Source organism: Cupressus sempervirens, chromosome 8, assembly GCF_028749045.1.
Source record: "Cupressus sempervirens isolate cs-2001-9-10 chromosome 8, ASM2874904v1, whole genome shotgun sequence".
NCBI classification, from domain to species: Eukaryota; Viridiplantae; Streptophyta; class Pinopsida; order Cupressales; family Cupressaceae; genus Cupressus; species Cupressus sempervirens.
This window is the reverse complement of record NC_143125.1, coordinates 72567270-72590099: the sequence shown is the minus strand read 5'-3', so window position 1 is coordinate 72590099 and position 22830 is coordinate 72567270. Positions and strand designations below refer to the sequence as shown.

At 31.8% G+C, this 22830-nt stretch overlaps 1 pseudogene; it reads left to right on the top strand.

The window, feature by feature from the left end:
• Positions 1–3730: 3730 nt before the first annotated feature.
• Positions 3731–17680, top strand: LOC149541683 (multisubstrate pseudouridine synthase 7-like; annotated as a pseudogene).
• The last annotated feature ends 5150 nt before the right edge of the window (positions 17681–22830 follow it).

Genomic DNA, 22830 nt, shown 5'->3' with positions numbered 1-22830 from the left:
GAGCTTTGTGCTTCTCAGGATAAAGTTTGATAGCTTGACTGAAGATCAAGGACAATGGAGATATTCAAACTTGACAAAGCAATTGAAAATGAAAAGCTAGATCTGGAGATGGCCATAGCTCAACTCAAAGAAGCAAAAGAGCATCTTTCTCAATCCTTATAAAGAAGGAAGGAGCTTGCAAATCAGATGAATGACCATAAGTATGTTGAAGAGAAGACTAAAAACTTTTTCCCTTCAAGTAGTTCAGATAAAGCAAACAATGTAATCAAAGAACTCCTAGAAAAGAACATATCACTGCAAGAAGAAGTAAGGAAGCTCAAAAGAGAACAAGAAATTCAATCAATAAGATAATGTGAAATTTTGGATTAGAGAAATAAGGCAAAAGAAGACTTGGAGGCAAGGAACAATGAAGATCAAAATCAATCCCTTCAACATGAAGACCTTATTGATCAAATCTCTAATGCAAATGAAGAAATCATGACTCTCAGAGCATAAAATGAAAGAATAAGAAATGATTTGAATTTTGAAAGACAAATCAATGAAAGAACAAGAAATGAGCTAAGATCTAAAAAGAAAATCAGTGAAAGATTGAAAAATGACCTAAACATTGAAAAATAAGTCAATGAGAGAATGATGAAATCCCAAGCAGACATGAATCAGTTGAATCAACAAAATGAGCAAAATCTTCATAGGCAAAAAGGTAAAGCAAGACTTGGATACAAAGAAGAAGGTGAATCCTTCAAACAAGGTGCTCAAAGGAATTAGAAACCTACTTGCAATCACTGTGGGAAGATAGGTCATACATCAAACAAATGTTGGAGCAATGGAAAGGAAAAATTCAATGGAAAATGCTACAATTGCAGTCAACATGGTCATAAAGCTAATGAATGCAAGGAAAAACCAAAGTTTGAAGGTAAATGTCACAAATGCAAGAAACAAGGTCACTAGGCATCCAAATGCAGATCTAAACCATTCAATCTAGCTGAACAATTTGTAAAGGCAATATTTGGTGAGGGCTACAATACTTGGTGTAGATGTCATTATTGTGGAGATTATGGACACATTGGCATAAAATGTGCAATGCATCAGTTGAGAAAGAAGGATACTACCATAAGATGTTACACATGTATTGAACTTGGTCATATAGCTAAAAATTGCATGAACATAGGAAGAGTTGAAGATGAAAAGAAAGCAAAAGCTAATAACATCAAGAAATAAATGAGATAGTAGTAGATTCCTAAATCTATCGAGGAAACTAGTTCAAGTCATGGTAGTGAAGTTACTCCAGAAGTGGGTGACTCCATCATTTCCATTTAAGTTCTTAAAGAAGAATTGGAATTGTATTCTCAAGGTCATATCTCAAATAGTTTCAATTGAATGGAAGGATCCAAATTAGTATTTTAGATATAGAGGATCATAGAAGTTTAGCATTAGTATTCACCGAGCAAGCTGAGTCATAGGCTCTACTGAGTGAGGTTGGGAGTAATAAGGTTTTGTTTGATCGCCGATTGACAAGGTTCTATTAAGTAATCTATAGAGATGGTGGATAACAACCTGTCAAGCACTATGTCATTATGGTTCTCTTCATACTAAGCATTAATGGAAGGTTTTGATCAAAAAGGTAGGATTTCAACTTCATTTTCATTGCAAATTCAGTATATCTAGAGCAAAGTGATTTATAGAGCATTCATGCAATCTTGAGCATAATTTGTAGCAAAGATTTTTTTGAAGAATTTTCTCAGTTTACTGAGCAATCATGGCATCTAGTAGTAGTAGCAGCAAGGCAAAGAAAGGTTTAGAGATGTTGGTGTGAGACGTTGAATGGAAAGTCCCGAATTTCAAATTAGTGCTAGAAATTGTAGAATCACTCGACCCCAATGGAGCTCAATCACAAATTCCACCAAAGGTACTCCTTATTAATGATACTTGTACTCATTTCAAATGTATTGTGCAAGAAATTGAAACCCTAGAAATGGATAGTGCCCTAGGTGAAATGTGTGTTGATGGGTCTCTTAAGCATGAACATAAGAATTTAGAGGAGAAAGATTTAATCCACATCATGCATCTGCCAAGAAATTTCCAAATCAAATGGATTAGGTATATTTTCAACTGTGTGCATAATGGTTAGTTGTGGTTAGAGCAGCCAATTTTGATTATGAAAAAAATGATTCATAAGATTATTGGTCTCCCAATGCTCAGTAAGGTCAAAGTTACCAAAACCCTAGGTCAGGAAGAGCTTCAAAAGAAAACCCTAACCGAGTGGGACAACAGAGGATGAAAAATCAACAATGTATCTGATGTGGAACTTAGATTTAGAATTCATATTATTGCACATAAGATACATAGCTCTAGTCAACTGAATAGTGTGTCATGTGAGGCTATGGACCTAGCATACAAAGTTGTTAAGAAAAATTTGGAATTTGACCTAGCAGACTTATTGTTGAAAAAGTTGAATAAAAATATGGGTAGCATTAGAACCTCAAAGAATAATCCATGTAAATTTGGTTCTTTGTTAACTTTTCTATTAGAAGTTTTATGTTCAAAAGTTTTTCCCCTCCAAAGGCTTAGTGGTGTAGAGAAAAGACATTCCTATTTTGTATCAGATTAATGAGTTTATTGCAAAAATGGGTGAGAATTTTGATAGCATCATGGACAACTATTTTGAAGCATTTAAGGAGAAGATGAACAACAGATTTTGGATTCCTCCAAAATTGGTTGAATATTACAAAGATGATGTATGTTTTATGGTTGATTGTGATAGAGCATATATCTAGGTAGTTAGGCCTAGAGGAGTATGGGTAAAACCTCTTCCCTATGAGGTTAACATTGATGAGGCAAAGAATATAATTGAAGCCCTAGTGAATGAGTCTATAGATCCAAAGCTACCTATCTTTGGAACTTATGATGAAGCTAAAACCATGATAGAGCTTGGAATTAAACTTCCCTAGGTACTCAGTAGGGGTAAGAAGAGGGTATCAAAACTAAAAACTATTGAAGCCCCTCTTATGCTTCCCGAGGGCAAAGGTGAAGATGAAGAGGAACTTGAGAATGAAGAAGAATTAGAAAAAGAGGAAGAACTAGTGAGAAAAAAAGGCAAGATGATTAACACCAAGCCACCTAAGCCCTCTGCAGTTGTGTTTACAAGGAGATCTAAGAAGAAAGTAGGAAAAAAGAAAGTGAAGTTGAGTTTTACTCACCTCCTCCCACATACAAAGAAAGATTGAAGCAATTAAGAGAAGGTGCTAGAATAAAAACCTTCAAGGCACTCAAATATGAAACTAGGACACCTGTAGAATAGAAAGAGATTGAAGATCTAATCATGGAAAAGTTAGACAAATAGAAATTATCTCCTAATCAATTTTATTCACAAGTCCCTACAGTTTTATTGGATAAAATCAAGGTTAGGTGGGATAACACCATTCAAACTGTTAAGGATATTTTTTCTCAAACCCTAAAATAGTTGGTGCCCAACTTGGAAGATGTAGAGGTGAAGAATGCATTAAAAGAAAATGAAAGCATAATGATTTTGAAGTTGAATACTTGTTTTTTTTTAATGAGAAATATTGAATATTGTGAAGAATGCTACAAATGTATGGAAGGATGTGTTCCATCTTCCTAAACCTAGTGAGGATTCAGTGGAAATCAAGGATGATGATAGTGACAAGGATGAGGATAATGAAGAAGATAATATCCTTGTGTCACTGTAAATGCTAAAGATGATTAGGATTTGATGAAGGATGGTGAAGAAGAGAAGGAGGATGAAGCTGAGGAGGAAGATAGGAAAGAAGAAGAAGATGGAGAAAGTGATAACGAGGATTACTGCACAAGTCATTGCCTCCCTTTTGCACTTCCCACCAAAATCTATAGTATCATCAATGGAAACAACTTCAACAAGTGTTATTGTGACCAAAACAGATACAACATTTTCCCAATCACACTTTGCTCCCTCTCAACACTAGGTATCTCAAATGGAGGTGTCTACCACTTCATCTACCAAGTTGTAGCCCTCTTCTTCAACTCCCAAGTTACGAACATCAGCAACATGTACAACATCCAGTTCTACAATTTTGTCTAGTTCATCTTTGCTTGCTCTAGTTTTTGTTCTAGTAAGTTCTTCTATTGTCAGTACCTCCATTAGTATTCCACCTATTATTACATCAATTTTGGGAAGTACTTCAATTTTGTATTCTTCTAGTGCTCTAGCTAACATTCCATCAGTAGGCATCATTCAAGTTTTTATTGCAAGCCTTACTATTTCTACAATTATTTTTGTTTCTAAGTCCAAAGTAGTATTATCAAAAGTAGAACCAAAGGCACCACTTAAACTTCTAATTACTAGAAAAGAAATTGATGAAGATATAGATTTGAACAAGGAAATTGAAATTTCAAATCTAGATTTTAATACTTCTATTATGGAAGAAATGATATTGGTTAGCCAGCTTCTTGAACAGAAGGCTAGGCAGAAGCAGCCAAGAGCAGAAAGGGACAGAGAATTTTGAATCATTGAGAGTGCAAAGAATATCTTAACAGAAGTTGTAGGCATGGATGTTGATTCATCTCAAAATATTTTGTTACAGTTAGAGGAAGAAGTAAATAAGCTCAATGAGGACTCTACTAGCCAAGAAAAGCTTATGGAGAAGGCAGAGAAAAAGTTTGAAAATAAAATGCTTGAGCACATTGCTCAGCATATTGCCATACATCAGGTAGAGCTTTCCTCAATTTTGGTTAATCTTGAAAATTATTTCACAAAAGTAACATTAATTTTTACCAAGCTATGTGATGTTACCAAGTATAAAAAGGAAATAAAGGGAAAACTGAATAAGATAGCTGAAGATCTGAAGGCCAATGCTCAAAAGTTGTAGCTTGACCCTAGCCCAAGCTTGGCACATCACATAAAGGTCATATTTCTATCAGATATTCAGGCTGCATTGTTGAGAGAGGAAGTAAGGATTAGATCTACATTAATAGACATCCAAAATATGATCCTTCCAATCATGGACACAATGCAAAAGCACATTGCTTATTCAAAATCATTGATCCATGATAACAATTTTTCAATTGTAGATCATATGATTGAACTCTTATCAGAAGTTCAAGTGGCACTTCATACCTACAAAATTTTGCAAAAAAATTGGGATAAGACATTAATTTTTATTCTTAAGGTACATTCTGAGTTTCCCTCACATTTTGGTGTCTCTGAATAAATAATTTGTCTAAATCTTTGGTATTATTGTCAAAAAAGGTGAGAAAGAGATATTTGTGGAGAGACACATGTATAGAATAGAGAGACATGTATATAAGGAGGATATATACTTGTATGATATTATATAATATGTACATTGTATGGAGGAGATATGTGCATATGCATCAAAAAGACAAATTTTGAAAAATAAAATAAAAATCAGCATGTCATTGTACATAAGTTTTGGCTAATAAGTGTTTTTGCCACTAATGCCAAAGGGGGAGATTGTTGGCATTAAGTTATGTTTGTCATTAGTGACAACCCTTATTCACAATTTTGTATGGCTACCGAGTTCATCATTTAGTCTCCAATATTTTCCAAGCAATTCAGTGGTTACCAAGTTTCACAGTTCATACCGAGCATTCTAGAGGCTACCAAGTAAAAATAGGAAGTGTGAAATCCAACAATTATCACTGAGTAGTTTAGTTGTTACCGAGCTTCATAGTGTCTACTGAGTCATCAGTTCCTATGATGTGAAGCTAGTGATAACCAAGTGATGGGATGAGTAGTGTTTGCCGAGTGCAAGCAAGGTAAACTTGGTATTTAGTTTCTACTGAGTTACACTATATCTACCGAGTCTCCAATGTTCATCGAGTTCAAAGCTACATTGAGTGATTAGTATGGACCAAGCCTCTAATTCTATTGAATGTGATGATACCAAGTAATGCAATGGACTTTGAGTATCAAAAATTCACCAAATCAATTTTAGAACTTGAGTTTGTTCTACATTTGAGCCGACTCAGTAATATTTGTGTTCACTTGTCACTAGTACAAAAACAACAATATATTACTAAATAAACTACTAAAAATTGTAGATATGTGATTAATTTTGATCATGTGACCAATGGTAGTTTATTGCTAGACATTTATCTCCAATCCAAATTTATGACTAAACTATTTTAATCATTGTTTAGGTCATTGATTTAGTCATTTACTGTTGTTACTTGGTAGTTTATTTGGTAATTTTGGTAGTTTATTTGATAGTATATTTGGTAGTTTTTTGGGTAGCATATATGGTAGTATATTTGGTGGTTGATTTGGTAGTATATTTGGTAGTTTTTGGGTAGTATATTTGGTAGTTTATTTAATCATTAATTTAGTCATATTAGGGCACAATGGAATTGAACCAACATCCTCCTACTTATAAAGTAGGTTCTCTTCCATTGAGCTAGTACTCTTTAAAAAATAATGCAAAAATTGAAAGAGTTGTCTTCCCAACATTATATCTACCATGATCATGGTCACTATAACATGAATATACTCTTCTCAAATAACACAAATTTTAGTTATTATGAAAAACAATAATCTAAATCTTTATCAATAACAATACAACAATTTTAAATTCTTCTATTCAAGCATTTTGAAATTATATTTCATGTCAATTGCACTTCGCTAAATTATTGTAGTGATAGATTCTTATATAAAATATAATTTGGAGCACTTTGGCCACATGCAAGTATTAATTCTTATGCTACCTTCTCAGAAAAGATACAATTGATTATGCAATTTATGTCAATAAAATAGACCTTTGCATTAAATAAAAACAACAAACCCCATTAAAAAATTACGTCTATTAAAAATTATGAAATACAATAATAACACATATCATTATAAATAAAATAATAACAAACATCAAATATGATAAAGCTACATGTACTTAGTCATGACACTTTAGAGGGATATATATATAGAAGAGTCAACCAAGATCATAAGGATATACATAAAAGAAATGTTGCACATAGCTCCAGGCCCTACCTTAGGTGTGGGCTAGGCAAAGAAAGTGTCTACATGTACCTTCAACAACTGATAATGGTAGGAACCTTAGGTGTGGGCTAGGCAAATAAAGTGTCTACGGGTGTCTTCAATAATTAATAATGGTAGGAGAAAGTATCTACTGGTGTTTACAGGTGTCTTTAATAGTTCTTGAAATAATGCAAGAGCAAGATGAGGGGGAGAATAAATCTGATTTATTTATTTATGATAACCACTGACAGTAGATGGTCTAAAAAATGTGTCCAAACTAAAAATCTGTGTTGGCTTCTATGTGTCTCTAGATTAGAGATTACATATTTGTAATCCTCTACACTTTGATAGAAGCAATAGTCCAAGGTCTTTCGAGGGAGTACAAATCATGGGCTTCTTCACCCTTTCAAACATGAATGTGTTCCAATTTTCTTATATTTATAAGAAGAGAAATAAAACCCACCTAAAATCATGAACTGCAGAAATTTCATACACAATACTTGCAATTGCACTATGAATAATATATAAAGCTTCACAAATTGTGCATCATTGAAGTCCCCAAAATTGAGTATTTCAACTTGAATAGCGACTACCAATTGGGCATGCAAGGAGAATAAATAACGAAGAACCTTATTTCTATAGTAAAGTTACTCACAATACAATCGACATAAAAGTAAAGAGAATATAGTATAGAAATGCCTAGATACATACCCTACTTTAAGTGTTACAAAGCCAAATTTCTGTAGATGGGCATAGGAAAATAATTTAGTAGAGTATGAAGTTGTAAGCATAAAAAACAAGTGAATGGTTACAAACTAGGAGGAATCTTGACACTCATATTCAAGATAGGCATCATAATTTTTAGTAAATTAAACCATTTAGTTTTCTTACTTAAAGCAATATGCAATAATAAAAATGCATTTAGATGAGATTATATATGTTGGATGAGAAACAAACTAGGGGAGATTCAAAGATATAACCAAGAGGAATCCATCATAAAAATGCATGAAGAGTGGCAAGAGGTGTCCTTATAAATTCAAGTCATTGTGATGCTGATAATATATAGAGGCACAATTCATGTATATGCTAGAATTCACTACAATTTTCAAAGAGCTGACTTAGATTGCATTGAAAAATAAATAAAAAATTAATATACCCATTCAAATTTAATAAACAAAATTACCCATCAACGTTTTACTTTTCTAAATACAACCATTTGAAACTAAAAAGATACTTTTATTAAATGGTTAAACTAACATATTGCTCTACATGTTCAATGACTATTTAAGTTCCTTAATCTTATACTATGTTATCTCACCTCGAGAGAACTTGAAAAATTCTTCACTAAGAAAATAAGGGTAAAAATATATTATTATTAGTAACATCTTTACCAGATTAGTATAGAGACATATGAAATCTAAAATGCCTAATGAATCACCTTTCTTTAGAATAGCCATACAATTTTCACATATTTTTCACTGCTCTTTGTAGCAGAAATAAGGTCAACTATAATCTTGGCAATCTACTTCACCATTCATGCTTCAACACTATTGCATCTTCACTATTAGCTTTAAAATTGAAAGACAGTTACATGTCAAAATAGCCTTTAAATTTTTTTCAAAATAAGTCAGTTCCCATAGAGCCAGGACATAAGAAGCATTCTAATGAACTGGCGATTTCTACAGACGCTATCCTAAACATGGACTTGTTGCAACCAAAATATGAAACACATTTAAGTGAAAAAGCTAAGTTGGATTAATGTGGAAGTTCTCTTATGAGGCAGAATGATAATTAGGCAATTAGATTCAATCATGAAATGAGGAAACACTCTGACTCTTTGCAATTAAATGTTAATAGAAATAATATATTAAAAAAAATCATTTTTTGAAAGAAAAGAGACTAAAGATCCAGTCACTTCCATGGTTGGGACATAAAGAAATGTGGACTCAATTCTTGTACATTTAGATAGAGTGGATTATGGCACAAAGTGCGAAGGAATGGTGTAGCTTGAGTGTAGATTATAAGATATTTTTCTATTTTAGTTTTTGGATTTGGAGTAGCTTGAGGTTTAGATTATATTACTATAACTTTTGTCCATGTTAACTAGTAATACACATTGTAACATTGTTCCAACTTCTTCCATCTATCTAAAGTAAAGGTCAAAAAGTTTATTATATATATTTCTCTACTTTTTCAATTGAAGAAATCTACCTTTTTGTATTTACTAATAAGAAATTTTATATGATAGACATTCATGGTTTGTAGAAAATAATAATATAAATAAATAATAAAATAATACAAAAAATACACAAATATTGATTTGTCGATGCTAGGCTCTAATACTAGTACTAGTCCTAGTCTCTTGGCAACCTTGGAAAAAGAAAATAATTGTGTGACTTTAATTTTTCATGTGCTCTTTTTTGATAAATTTGTATGCCAATAGCCTATTTTCCATTTCCCATTTCTATTGGCTTAGGGAAATAAGAACAGAAAAATAATTTAATAAATAATTTAAGCAAGTAATGTTTGTAAGGTGAACAACTGATTACCTAAATTTTGGTATAAAATGGGTGAATAGAGCATGAGGTATTTTGTAAATTAATATTATCCTAAAAAAACATCCGTTGTTTCTGGTGGACAAAAAAAATAATGTGGATGGGGAAACAATATAATGCTAAATCTAACCTTTTGTTGTTTTCTTAACATAGTTTCTATTGACCACAACCAAGAACTAGATTTATGGAGAAATCAAAGTATTCCTCAATATTGGTAAGCATAAAATGGGGAAATATAGATAAAGAAAAAAAGAAACTCTATCACTTAGAGAAACCTAATTAGGAGGGGTGAATAAACAACAATTTTTTTGTATTGGTCTGCAAAAAAATAAAGGCTCGCTAATGATAAAATTACTCATTAAAAAAGACTTAGACTAAGTGATCTCTCTTTCTCTCTCTCTCTCTATATATATAATCTAATGACACTGAGCCCTAATTTCCATTGTGTGCACCATTTTCTTAACCTTTGAGGAAATGTTTAGATCTACAAAAGAACTTCATAATAGCAGAGGTAGATTATAGTTTAAAAGTTGATTATTGCAATGATCTCTAAGAAAGCTTTAACAAAGTTTGTGTTGCAGCTTGTAGTCTTTCTAAATCATGACGCTTTCAAATGAAAAATATTGCATACTTTGTATGTGAACATTGGTTTGGTATGATTGGAAACAAAGATGGATCTAAATTTAACATAAGTTAAACAGAAACACCAGAGAGACTAGAATTTCTAAAGTAATTTAGACATGTGAAACACACATTAGATTTACCTTAATTTTGGAAGAAACCAAAAGAGAAAAAAATGAAATAATATTAATAATATTTATTATTTACAAATAAAATAACATATAATTAAGTTTAAAAGAAGATATCCATCCATGATAGTTTATGGAGCATAACATAGCTTTGGATGTTGTAAGAATACAACATCAACAAACACTTATTTTCCTAAGTTTTAGATGGGGTGAGAGGATAGATAATAGAACTATATTGGTAATATTGATGTGCTCAAATTAAAAAATAACTTAAATGAAATCTTAAAAGATAGATATAGAATAATCCACAAAGCTTTCTAGAGAAGAGTACAATTATTGGATGTTGCAAGAGCAGAGTATAAACTTACAACTCAATTGGTAGAAAACTAATACCTAGCTCAAATTCTATTGAAAACTCCAAGTATGATTTAGTGAACTCAAAATAAGAAAAATGTGGATTACTTGAGTTGTACTCTTTTATAGATTTTCGCATCATTATCTATAACATAGTTGGAAAAATCTGTGGACTCAGACAAACTTCCAAATCCATGAGCGAGTTGACTTGCCATAGATTCAAAAGTCAAGTCCAGGTGTGTTCATACACTTGAACATGTGAGGATTTTACTTGGACTCAGGCGAGTTCATCATTGGGAATCTTGATTCCTAATGGACTCTTGCTACAGGCCTCAAATGTTAATGATTTAAACTAGAATAAAATAAATGCAATATACAAAAAACTAGAAATGAATATGAACATGTGATGCCATTATTTACCTCACAAGACCCTCCTACTAGAGGGAAAAACCATCCACACGGGAAAGATATATCCTTTATTTAGATCTCAAAGTAAATACAAGTATTCTCACTTATGATTGTAGTCTCCGACTAGTCCATCAATAAGCCTGACTTTTCTCTTGTCAAAAATGTATCACAGTCTCACAGTCTCATAGACTTTCAAAAATTGACTTTTCAACTTAGGTTTGAAATTTAAAGGGGGATGCACGTGTGTATAATTTCCCACTTAAATAGGCAATTTTGTCTTATCTTATAACCTCTTACTTCAATCATGCAAGAAAAAGCCAACTCGCTCCATTTGAGATGGAAATATGAGAAAACCCCAAAACCTGTAAGAGTAAATTTATTCTATAAGGCGAGGCATATTAACTTCCAGAGATCTCATCTCGTGTCAAAATAGAAATTGTTGGGCATATTAAGTTCCACAGATCCATTAAGTAAAAATACTGATTGAATATCAAAAAAATTCAAGTGGCTAAGTTCTGAGTAAAAATTTGACCCAACAACTCAAACAATACAAATGCCCTGGCATATCGAGGGTACACAAACTATTCCTACAAGTAGATTGAGAAACAGAGATAAGCAGATTGAGAAATAGAGATTTCATCTAATGTCAGAATGGAAAGTGTCGAGCCTAATTAAAACTGCCCATATCAAATAAGGGACATCCATCAAATAACAATACAAAACTTCAAGATCTCAAGGATACTCATCATCTTATCTGTGATGTCAATGAAAACTTCTAGGTTAAATTAAATTTGCTAATATCAAATAAGGGGACTGAAAACCCAAGGAATCAAAAGATGTCACAGTGGAGTATCCACTATATTAATAGTTCCCTCGAACTCCATTAAATGAGAATCTAGATATGTTGGTCATTCTCACATTTCTTTAACTAGGGTGTGCAACAACTGATTTAAGTGTACAGTCAGCTGCCAGTGCAGAGATCTCTACATAGGACCAATTTGTTGATTAATTCATGTTGAGTGGGTTTATTCAGATACTCAATAGCACAATTTAAAAGAGAGAGGTCATTAAATAAACCATAACAATGAAGTGGTAGCTTTAAAAATATTGTCTGCAACTATTTCCGGTAAAAATTAAACCTCAACAAATGTCATGTGATTTATTTTCATAACTAAATGTAAATTCTGATTATGAGTATCCGCCTAAAATTTGAAGTACAATCTCTTCTACACTCTATCACTACCAACAACAAAAACGCTGCAATCCACATTCACCAAAGTTAAAACTGCATTTCTATTTTGTATCTATTACCAGCTAAATGTGTCATTCATTCTTTTCACTCACAAACTTCTAAAATAAATGTGCACTTGTCTCAACACTTAAAAAATATCGCTACACACACCATATAATCGCATTTCTACAGAATCACGATACATATCATATATCAAACATACACCCATTTTCCTGGGAGCAATGATAATAAGTATTTTAATAAAGAAGTCAATCTTTTAATGATAAATCATGTCTTGAGGGTTCAATCTATGGGAGGAGGCAAAAAAAAATAAATTAAAGGAATTTAAAATATAAGAAGAAACCCTAGAGAAATTCAAATATTATTGAGGAAGAATAAAAGAAAGAAGAGGATTTCACATGAGGCACCCATCCGGAATTGTGGATGGAGCTTTGATTTCAGGTTTTGCCACATATTTACTTCTCAAGAATGATAACTCTTGAAGAAAACAAGTTGGATTTTGATAAGTAGGAGATAATTTCCACAGCAAGTCAAATAGTGATATTGCTATCAGGATTTAACTGTGTGATTTTTGGGGTCAAACTCATTGACCCATGTTTAATGAGTAGTGATTCTACATGAATCCATCTCTCATGAGAATAAATGGAACACTTAGCACTCATTGGATCTAAGTGATGCTCACATCACCTAATTCCCCTGCAGGTTATGATTAATTATTGTATCATCTTGAAGGGGCATTTTGAGGACCTATTGTTGTAAGATTATTGTAACTTGTTGGAATAGAGGCAAAATTATATATCAGATGTGCATATCAGACTAGTCTCAGTGGAATTGTGGCATTGCCAGTCATCTATGGTAGACATACATTGCCAGGAAGGCTGTGATATCACCTGCAGTTATTGATGTCTTGGTTTCAGAATTGGGTTGAGCTAAATTTGTGATCTGTTTCAGATCCACAGCTAAGAGGATAGAGTGAAAGTATTGCACAATATGTTTAGCTAGGCATACCTCCCAAAGAAAGCCTAATATCTTCCAGAATCTGTACAGACCAGGGAAGTAGCTGGTGTCAACATTGGGAATATAATTTGTAGCAGATAAGAAGTTTTTTTGTCCAGATTCTTCAGGGTTAATCAGCAAGCATAGTTTGGAATTTGCATAAATTCATCAACAATCATTTAATGCAATTCATACCTGATACAGTGTTCATGTTGTCTATTTGGCTAAAGAATAAAAGTTAGAATTGGTTGAAATTAGTGTGAGATTAGTTTATAGTTACTTCATCTCAGTTTTTAGCCTTTGTTCGTTGCATTTCATCTTATCAAAAAGAAAAAAATGAAAAATATCAGAAAACACAAAACAATCGGAAAATTGAAATAAGAAAAAGCTCAAAACAAAAACAAATTCAGACTTCTTTCATAACGCTAGCCAAAGTCAAAAACCAGGAAAAACCATCGGTTATTTGCCTTGAAATCCTATTTAAAATCTTTCGTTTTAGAACACAGTTTCCTATTCTTTACGTGTAACACAATTTCCTATTATTGTAACATATTTCTAATTGAATTCAATTGATATTATATATATATTTACATTAATATGACATATTATAAAAATTAACAAAATAATTTTATATATTATTAAATAAAATAATAATATAGTGGAAAAATTTTAGTAGTGGTTCAGGCCAACTTTGTGTATCTACATTTCCTAAACTGTATGTCAAAATTTGTTGAATTTTTTTGTGAACTCTCTATAGAACTCTCAGAGTGTGAGGTTGTCTAAAAGTGTCATTTTAAAACATTCACCTAGAACTCGTTATGTTCATCCCCCAATAGCCACTTTCTAAAAAATAGTACCTTTTGCACAAATGGACCAATCAAAAATTATGAAAACTAAAAATGATAAACTGTTTAGTACATGTATGATCAGCTATTAGTACATGTGCTATCATTTTTGGAGCTTTTCATAAGCATTAATTAAGAGGGATAGGTAACACTAAGACATGGCGATAATACAAACATTCTAACATAATAATAAGAAATTATTTTAACATAATATGGAGCCTTGTAAGCATAACAGTCTTTTTGAGTCTTCTGATCCATTAATACATATTTGAATCTTCAAACCTGATCCAGAATATAGATATTAGAAAATATGTCCAAGGGGTCAGTTATTTCTGATATTAATCAGGAGATTTTATGAGGGCTTAATTTTGCCTACAAGAATGGAGTTCAGAGATTTTGAATCTAGAATGTTAGTACTCAAGTTAAGTGATCTGGGGCATCACAAAGAGGTCAGAAGATAGGCTTCAAACATTAAAACTAAGTGAAATTTAAAACTAAAACTACACAATAGGAGGCAATTTCATCTTTGCCTTGGTGGTTTTGAAATCATCTATTTCAAGAAGGCATCAGTCTTGCAATCATCCTGACAATTTCAATTTCATAATAGTCTCTTAATGACTTGTCATTTATCCAGTTTGGCCAAGATGGAAAATTGAAGGATCTTTGGCATTTCAGTTCACATTTAGGCATTTTGGATGTCTTTTTCTTCTATTAGAGACTTGGAAGAGTTGTATGAATGCATGACACATCTTATTAAATTGTTGTCTCTCTTCGATACCGCATGCTAGATTCATTATTAGGGAAATTTTACTGTGCAACAGTGGTTGTGAAGTTTTCAGACATTGTTGTAGGTGTTGAAGCTCAGCTGACCCTCTAGAGATCTGTGATGTTCCCTTATCCAATGCACTAGTTTTTGTCCTAAAATTATAATCCCATTTAAAACCCATTCAAGTTTATTCCAACTCATTTTGTTTCACAAGTGTCAAAACAGTTTTCCAACCAAATAAATTATAAAATCAACTATACATTGTTAAAGAAAGAAAGTGAATTCAAGAAGAAAATACCAGTAAAGTGGTCATGGTTTATGTATTTTTTAAGCCTATTTAGGTCTATAGATAACCTTTACATCTTGTGTGATAACCTTCAACCAAATATTGGATTACCTTTCATTAATTTTTGGTTAAAATTACTCTAAACAGGCAGATTGGAATTGTTTGATCTTGATATGAAAATAGAATTAAACTATTATATTCTCCAGTCATTCACTCCGTCTGTCTCACGTCTACAACCATTAACATAGCGCTATTAGTTCATGAGATTTAGAAGCCACAGGAATACTTGTCTTTATGGCCCATAAATTTTCTACCTATCTGAGTTCATTCAGCAACTAAGAAGAAACCCAACCAATCTCCCTAGGATACATAAATTTCAATTAGAGGGACCTATCAGAGTATCCAGTGTCACAACTACTCCCAAAATTATCTGCTCAAACACAGATTATATGGGAAATAGAGTACTTAGATGAGTTCAAAATTGGTGATGGATCACATGCAGTTACTTGTTTTTTCAACAATAGCAGATGAAACTATAAAGGGTGTTGATGATTTATAGTGTCAATCGGATAAAATCATGTGATTGATTCAAACCATTTCTAGATATGTATATGTATATAGTGTTGTAAAGGAATATATGTACTCTATTTTTAAATAGGCTTGAAAGCATTAAAATGGTGTTGCAAAGGAAAATATGTTGCAAACATGGAATATGAAAAACTCCTATCATTGAAGTATATGCAGTCTTCATTTACCAAACCTATACCATTAAAGAACAGATTCTAATGAAAAATATGTTTGTATGAGGTACTATCCTAACAAAGAAGGTGTAGCTGGAAGAAATGGGGATTTTCAAGGACAAGGCAACAAAAAATGTAAAAACTGGGGAAGCAAGGAAGATAGAAATTCAAAGAGGGGAAGTATGATGGAAGTTTCTCAAGAAATTTTGACCAAGATTTTGATAGCAGAGGAGAAGATGGATGGTCAGAGGATGGGGGAATTTTTTTGTGATTTTATCTTTGTAAGGAGAATAATGATATTCAAGAGGCTTTGATGATAATTGTGAAGATGCTTATTGTGCAGATCATGTAGCTTGGATTTGCTAGGATAAAATATAATCAAGAAGTTACAACATTAAGATATACCATCTTTAAAAATGAAGCTTCAAGATTGGTTTCGCTGAACAAGAGATTGTATGGCATCAAAGTAGAAGACTTATGTTATGTGATGAATGCATTTGTGCTTGGATAACTTTAAGGAAATCTATTCATAATTAATTTGTGTCATGTTTTTTCAAAGAGAAATGATATTATTAAGGAGGCAACAAAAGGATTAGGAAAGAATGACTTCATCAATTATTTTTTGAATGCAGTGATTTGGAAGTGATTCAGAACGAACATACTACAAGGTGAATGGAAGATTGCAGTAGACTTGATTCTTGATCCTCAAAATGGAGAGCAGAGAGATACTAAAGAAGTTAGCGAATATTATAAGAGCACTAAGGATAGTAATGGCACATTAAAGAAGATTACTCATTATTTAGTATGTGAAAGGGTGACTTACATGCCTGAAGAAGAATGCAAACAACTACTACAAGCCATTTGTAGTATTTAAAGAATTGAGACTGATTTAAGGTATGTTCGTAGATATCAAATCTATTTATGGAATCATGCTGCCAGTGCAAGAGTTCAGAAATATGGAGTTGAGAAAGTAATATAGGGAGATCTTGTGTATTGTTAGTAAATAGAAGTAGATAAACATAATCCAAATAGTAAGGATAAAAAGGAAGTTGTTGATGACGATGTTGGATATGACTTTGCTATTACTGATGAGACTATTGAGGGTGATTTATCTCAAGAAGGTGTCAGTATAGAAAATATTAGAGATGATGATGATATAGCTTCAGGATATTGAACAATTCAATATGTCATATTTCCTCTTCCCAGATCAAGAGTAACGTACCGTGCAAATGATATTGCTGAGATATGTCATAATCTAGCTGTAAAGAATTATGTTAATTTGTCAGAAAACCCACATAATGTGAAGGAATTTTCAATAATGAACCTGACAGGAGGATATAGGAGATTAATCTAGAAACCGATTGATTATTTAGGGAATATCATTAAGTATGAGGATCCTACATAGTAGTTGGTCAAAATAGATCTTGGTGCACTAGCTAAATATAATAATAAAGTTAATAATGTGTTGTAGAAAACATCAAATGAAAAATCAATTGAACTTGAAAAATTGTTGGCTTTGGAGTGAGAGAAAAACCCATAGAATAATGTAGTTGGAGGATACGCTGAAGATAAATCAGAAACAAATGTGAAGGACATTAATCATGATGTTAGCTCTGGAGCTTCATCACATATTTCTCTTTGAATAATATTTTCCCTTCCCACTTCATGCTACACAATAATGGCTATCCGTGAACTATTGAAAACATCAACCTCGATGGATTTTCGCAAGACCTTGAATGAGTGAATGGTTGATTGATATTTAAAAGTTCAAACTAATACCATTTTCTACGAATATCAAGAGAAGAGCATTTGCACACTATTATGTGAGTGCACATCGTACAAATACTTATTTATATAAATTGGAACATTAATTAACACTATCCATGTTAGTGAAGCGTGGACCTGGATAGTTATTTTCTATTCATGATTAGCATCTATGAAGAGACAATAGTTAGGGGAAATTCTTATTGGGAGATGCCCCTCATCTCTGAGTTCGTTAAATACTCTGGTTTTACATGTGCTTGTCAGCATTAAAATGGTGTTACAAAGAAAAATATGTTCCAGACATGTAATGTGAAAAACTCATGGAATTGAAGTATTTGCAGCCTTCATTAACTGAACCTACTTGACTACATTTTTATAAAAAGATAGAGATATAAATTTAAAATGAGGTACTATACAAAGGACAAATTTAAGTCTTTATTCTAATATGGAATTTTAATCAATTTTGATTAAAGATCAAGATTGAGAAACAGGCTTATAATGTCAGGTAGCATGATTTAAAATAAAGTATATAAGAAATGATGCCTTGAGGTGTAGATTGCATGGTCATTATATTAAAATTTTGAAACAACAACTACTTCTATGATCCAAGTAATTGAGATCATTTTATATATCTTACAGACATGGTTGGGTATAATCTACCATCAATAACTTATGTTTATCTGAACAATCTATATGCTTAGACAGAATTCATCTACGAATGGATTGGTTCAGATTTAATATTTTTTTGTATTGGAAATTTTATTTGTTTCAGTTGTAAGCCCTTTTGCTAGCTATTGCTCCTGAGAGAATCCTTGCAAACTTATCAGATTATTTTGATCTATTTATATATTATTTTTGATCTATTTACATAGTTAAATAATATAGCACAACATTGATCTCTTTGAGGCACTTGTCAAATAGTTTACATGCCTTCAGATAAAAGGAAACTTAAAAGAATTCATCTATGTTAAAACTTCTAGAGTTTGATCAAGGCTTCCTAAACTCGTCTATATTAAAACTTTGAGTTCTTGATGATGGAAATGGGCTACCTCTTGAAATGAACTCTTATTTTTTTCCAACCCATTGATAGAAATCAACAAGTGAAGAAATAAAGGAAAATAATTAACACTTTGAACTCCATTATGCTTTGATTCATCCTCTTTTTCAAAATTGGGATTAACTACATCTTCTGTCTCATAATCAAGATCAAATTGAATCTAACCATTCTCTTCTAGAACTTCAGTCATCTTTTCCTATTAACAGGTGTTAATGTCCAACTGGCAAAAAAATCTTGTTCATAGAGAAAAAAAACTGATATGGTTCTAAAAAGAGAACCAATCTGGCTACATTCTCAAAAAAATGCTATTAAGGGATAATGTTGGGTGCAACCACTAATAGGATTTGATAAACTAGATAGACACCATTAATAATATCTATTACTTGATAAATAATTGATATTTTCTATAGCAAGTCAAATTGTGTTATTACTATCAGGATTCAACTGGGTAGCTCGTTGACCCATGCTTTATGAGTAGTGATTCACATGAATCCATCTCTCATGGAAATAAATAGAACACTTAGCACTCATTGGAAGTCTTGCTGCTTCACCTCTCTGAGCATCACCTAGATCCAATAAGTGCTAAGTGTTCCATTTATGTCATGAGAGATAGATTCAGTGAATCACTACTCATAAAACATAAGTTAGTAATTTTAACTCAAAAACTACACAGCTAAATCTTGACAACAATATCACCTATTACTTGACTAATTTTTATCAAAAATACAAAACTTTTTCCACCTAATGGTGATGTACACCAATCTGCAAGTTTGATAAGTATATAAGTATGTTATATCTTCAACTAGCTTATATAGCTTTGACTAAACCCTATTGATTGCTACATTAGGGTTTTAGATTTCCTCCCTTGTGATGCACACGATTTAATCTATTTAAATAAAAAATGACTATAAGATTAAACCGCATTAACAAGGCTAGGTTATAAAGTGACACACTCTATCAATACCAGTAAAAAAATAAAATGGAGAATCTTGAAAAGTGAATTGACAAATAAAATTACCCAGAAATTAAAGTAATGGCCAATAATATTTTGCCTGCAATTTGTGTTGGAATGTTGTATTGTCAAGGAATAGTGAAGTGTGTGGTCCATGGCACCCGTGAATACTAATCCAAGTGTTTCCTTTTGCAGAGCGGCATCAGGAGGGTTTATCTGAGGAGATGAAATTGTGAGGATGAACATCCTTCCTTATTTTCAATTCTATTATAATCTGTATACATGCAATTTTGATGGGTAAGATTAAGGTGTGGCCAATATTATTTATGTGTATCAGTCTCGCAAACAAGCTTCCGTCGATGACTATTAGGGTCCAACAATAAGAAAGCAGTTTGCGGTCCTATGTAGAGGGCTCAGGATATATAATCATGGACTTAAGGGCTTGGGATGATGAGAGAAAAATTGTTAATTACTTAATGTTGCAATTTCATAGATATGTATATATTTATTTAATTATTTATACAAGTATTAATATTTTTTAATGTATGTTTGGCTATACTTTGATACATTTTATTTCTATAATTTTAAGATTTGTTTATATATATATATATATATATATATATATATATATATATATATATATATATATATATATATATATATATATATATATATATATATATATATATATATATATATTTGTGTAAAATTGTCTATAGATTTTCTATATTTATTTTTAAATATATTATTTATTAATTATGTATATTCATTAACATAATGAGTACTAAAAGTTAAAGATGTAAATATTAATTTTTTCAATTAAATTTGTAAAATCGTTAAGACTACAATGAGAGTTGATGTTAGCTATGTAATAGTTATTTTTGGTCCACCAAACAATGTAGCCGACTAAATTGGTCATTTAGGCAAGATTTTATTAGCTTTGTTGGTAGGTTTAATTTCTTGTGAAAGTCATGAAATCTACATTTTAAACTTTAGTGATTAAAGTTGTAGAAAGATGGACCATCTTTAATGTAAAGTCCAAGATTTTATTATTGATTCTCACATGGAGATTGTACCTTTGATTTTGACGTCAACTAGATGAAATTAAATCCAAGACCATTTTGACAACTTGTGTAAAATCAATGAGAAGCAAATTTAATAATAATTTTGGAATGCCATAACATCATTGAGAAGATCAAGCTAGTAATTATGAGTACCATACATCATAGAGAAGATGGAACCAAAACCCTACCAAAATATGGGTATGCATTGAAAACTACTAGAATTACATTTTACAGAATGGCCCCATGGAATGAGATTCCTTCAGTAACAACAACATATCAAGTTGATAATTATTTTGAGCTAGTTGTCTTAAAAGAACAAACTAGAAAATTAGATGGTACTTGGGTTGCCAAATCGTAGTAAAACAATATGTCTTGTTCTATAAAAATTGACAATCAAGAATTCTAACCAATAATAATGTATTGATATGAAGATAACTCCATCACTGAGTAATAAAAGTTAAAAAATGTATTAATATGATAAAAAACATTATTGATCATAATTCATTTGGTCATTTGTTTGGGTGACTAATTATTAGTGACCAATTATTTAGTCATTTATTTAATCATTTATTTGGCCACTTATCTTTGTCTAACCTTGTGATCTTATCCAATGATCAAATTAGTCGTTTATTTAGTAACTTATACCTAAAATTTACAAAACATTAGTAGAATTTGATCACTTTTAGTCATGTGACTAAATTCTATTGTCTTGTGACTAAAAGTTTTAGTCATGTAGTCATTTATTTACCAAAATTCTACTAGTGTGTGTTTTAGCCGACCTTGTAAATATGAAAATTGGAATGGTATATATGTAATGTATTATATCATACCCAAAATAAGAAATGAATGTATGTAGAAGTCAATAATTGTTTTGAGGAGAGTGAATGTGAATGAAAATTAGCAGTAGAGTAGGGTATTTAGTACTTAAGGATCTAATCAGCAATAAATTTGTAAGTCAGATCTACTGTCTCATCCTAACAGGTGAATCAGCTTCAAATCTTTTAACAGGGTAGACTTAACAGTCTTTTGTTTAAATCTCTTCACCGAGTGCATACTTTGTTTGTAAATCCTCTAACAAGGTGGACCTAACACTTATTACTCCTAATAGGGCAGATCATTAGAAGTGATCAATGTAAGCCTTAATAGGCCAACTTTATGTTGTAGTATTGAAGTCTTGTGAGTATCATCCCCACCCCAGTTTTACTTTCTATTTGGAAGGTTTCTAGGTCACCAAATATTGTTTTCACGTGCCATGAATGTTTATCTTTTAGTTACTTGTGCATGCAATAGATTAGATCAATTAATGGTGAATGAATTATGATATTAAGTGCTAAATTTGTCAAAAGTTTCGAGGTTACTGATTCACCCCTCCCCTCTCAGTAACCTAGCTAGTCTTGATTATTTTCAACATATTCAACTTTTTATTAAAACTTTTGTAAGCTTTACTTTGAGAATAATATCCTAAAAATATTCCTTCATCACATCTTGAATCAAAGATTCCTATTTTATCATTAGAATTCTTAATGAAACATTTACTTCAAAAAATTATAAAATGTTTGATAGAAGCAAGATGTCCATACCATAACTAATAAGGAGTGTACTTAGTGTTTACCCTTAGTTGTGCCCTATTTAAAATATATACTAATGTGTCAACTTCTTCTTTCCAATACCTATTTGGTGTTGGATAAAATTGTTTAATTGTGTGTTATCTTTGGCGTTACAAAAATGTCATATCAAATGATAGTTAATGCATATTGAGCTCACTTGGTTAGCAAGATAGTTTTCCTTGTCTATCGAGCATTCTAAGTTTACTTGGTGCAAAGATAGTGTCTACCGAGTTCACTTGGGCATTGAAGAAATTATGTAGAAAAGAGTGTTAATTGAGCTCACTCAGTTAATGAAGGAAATTTACACAAAGTTAGTGCTAACCAAGTTCACTAAGTTACCAAAGGATCTTCATAAGTTCATAGTGCTAACTGAGCCTCTGTTGGTTAACATAGGAAATCGTTTCATAACTATTTTTCACTAAGCAAGGTTGACCAATGAAGGATTTTATT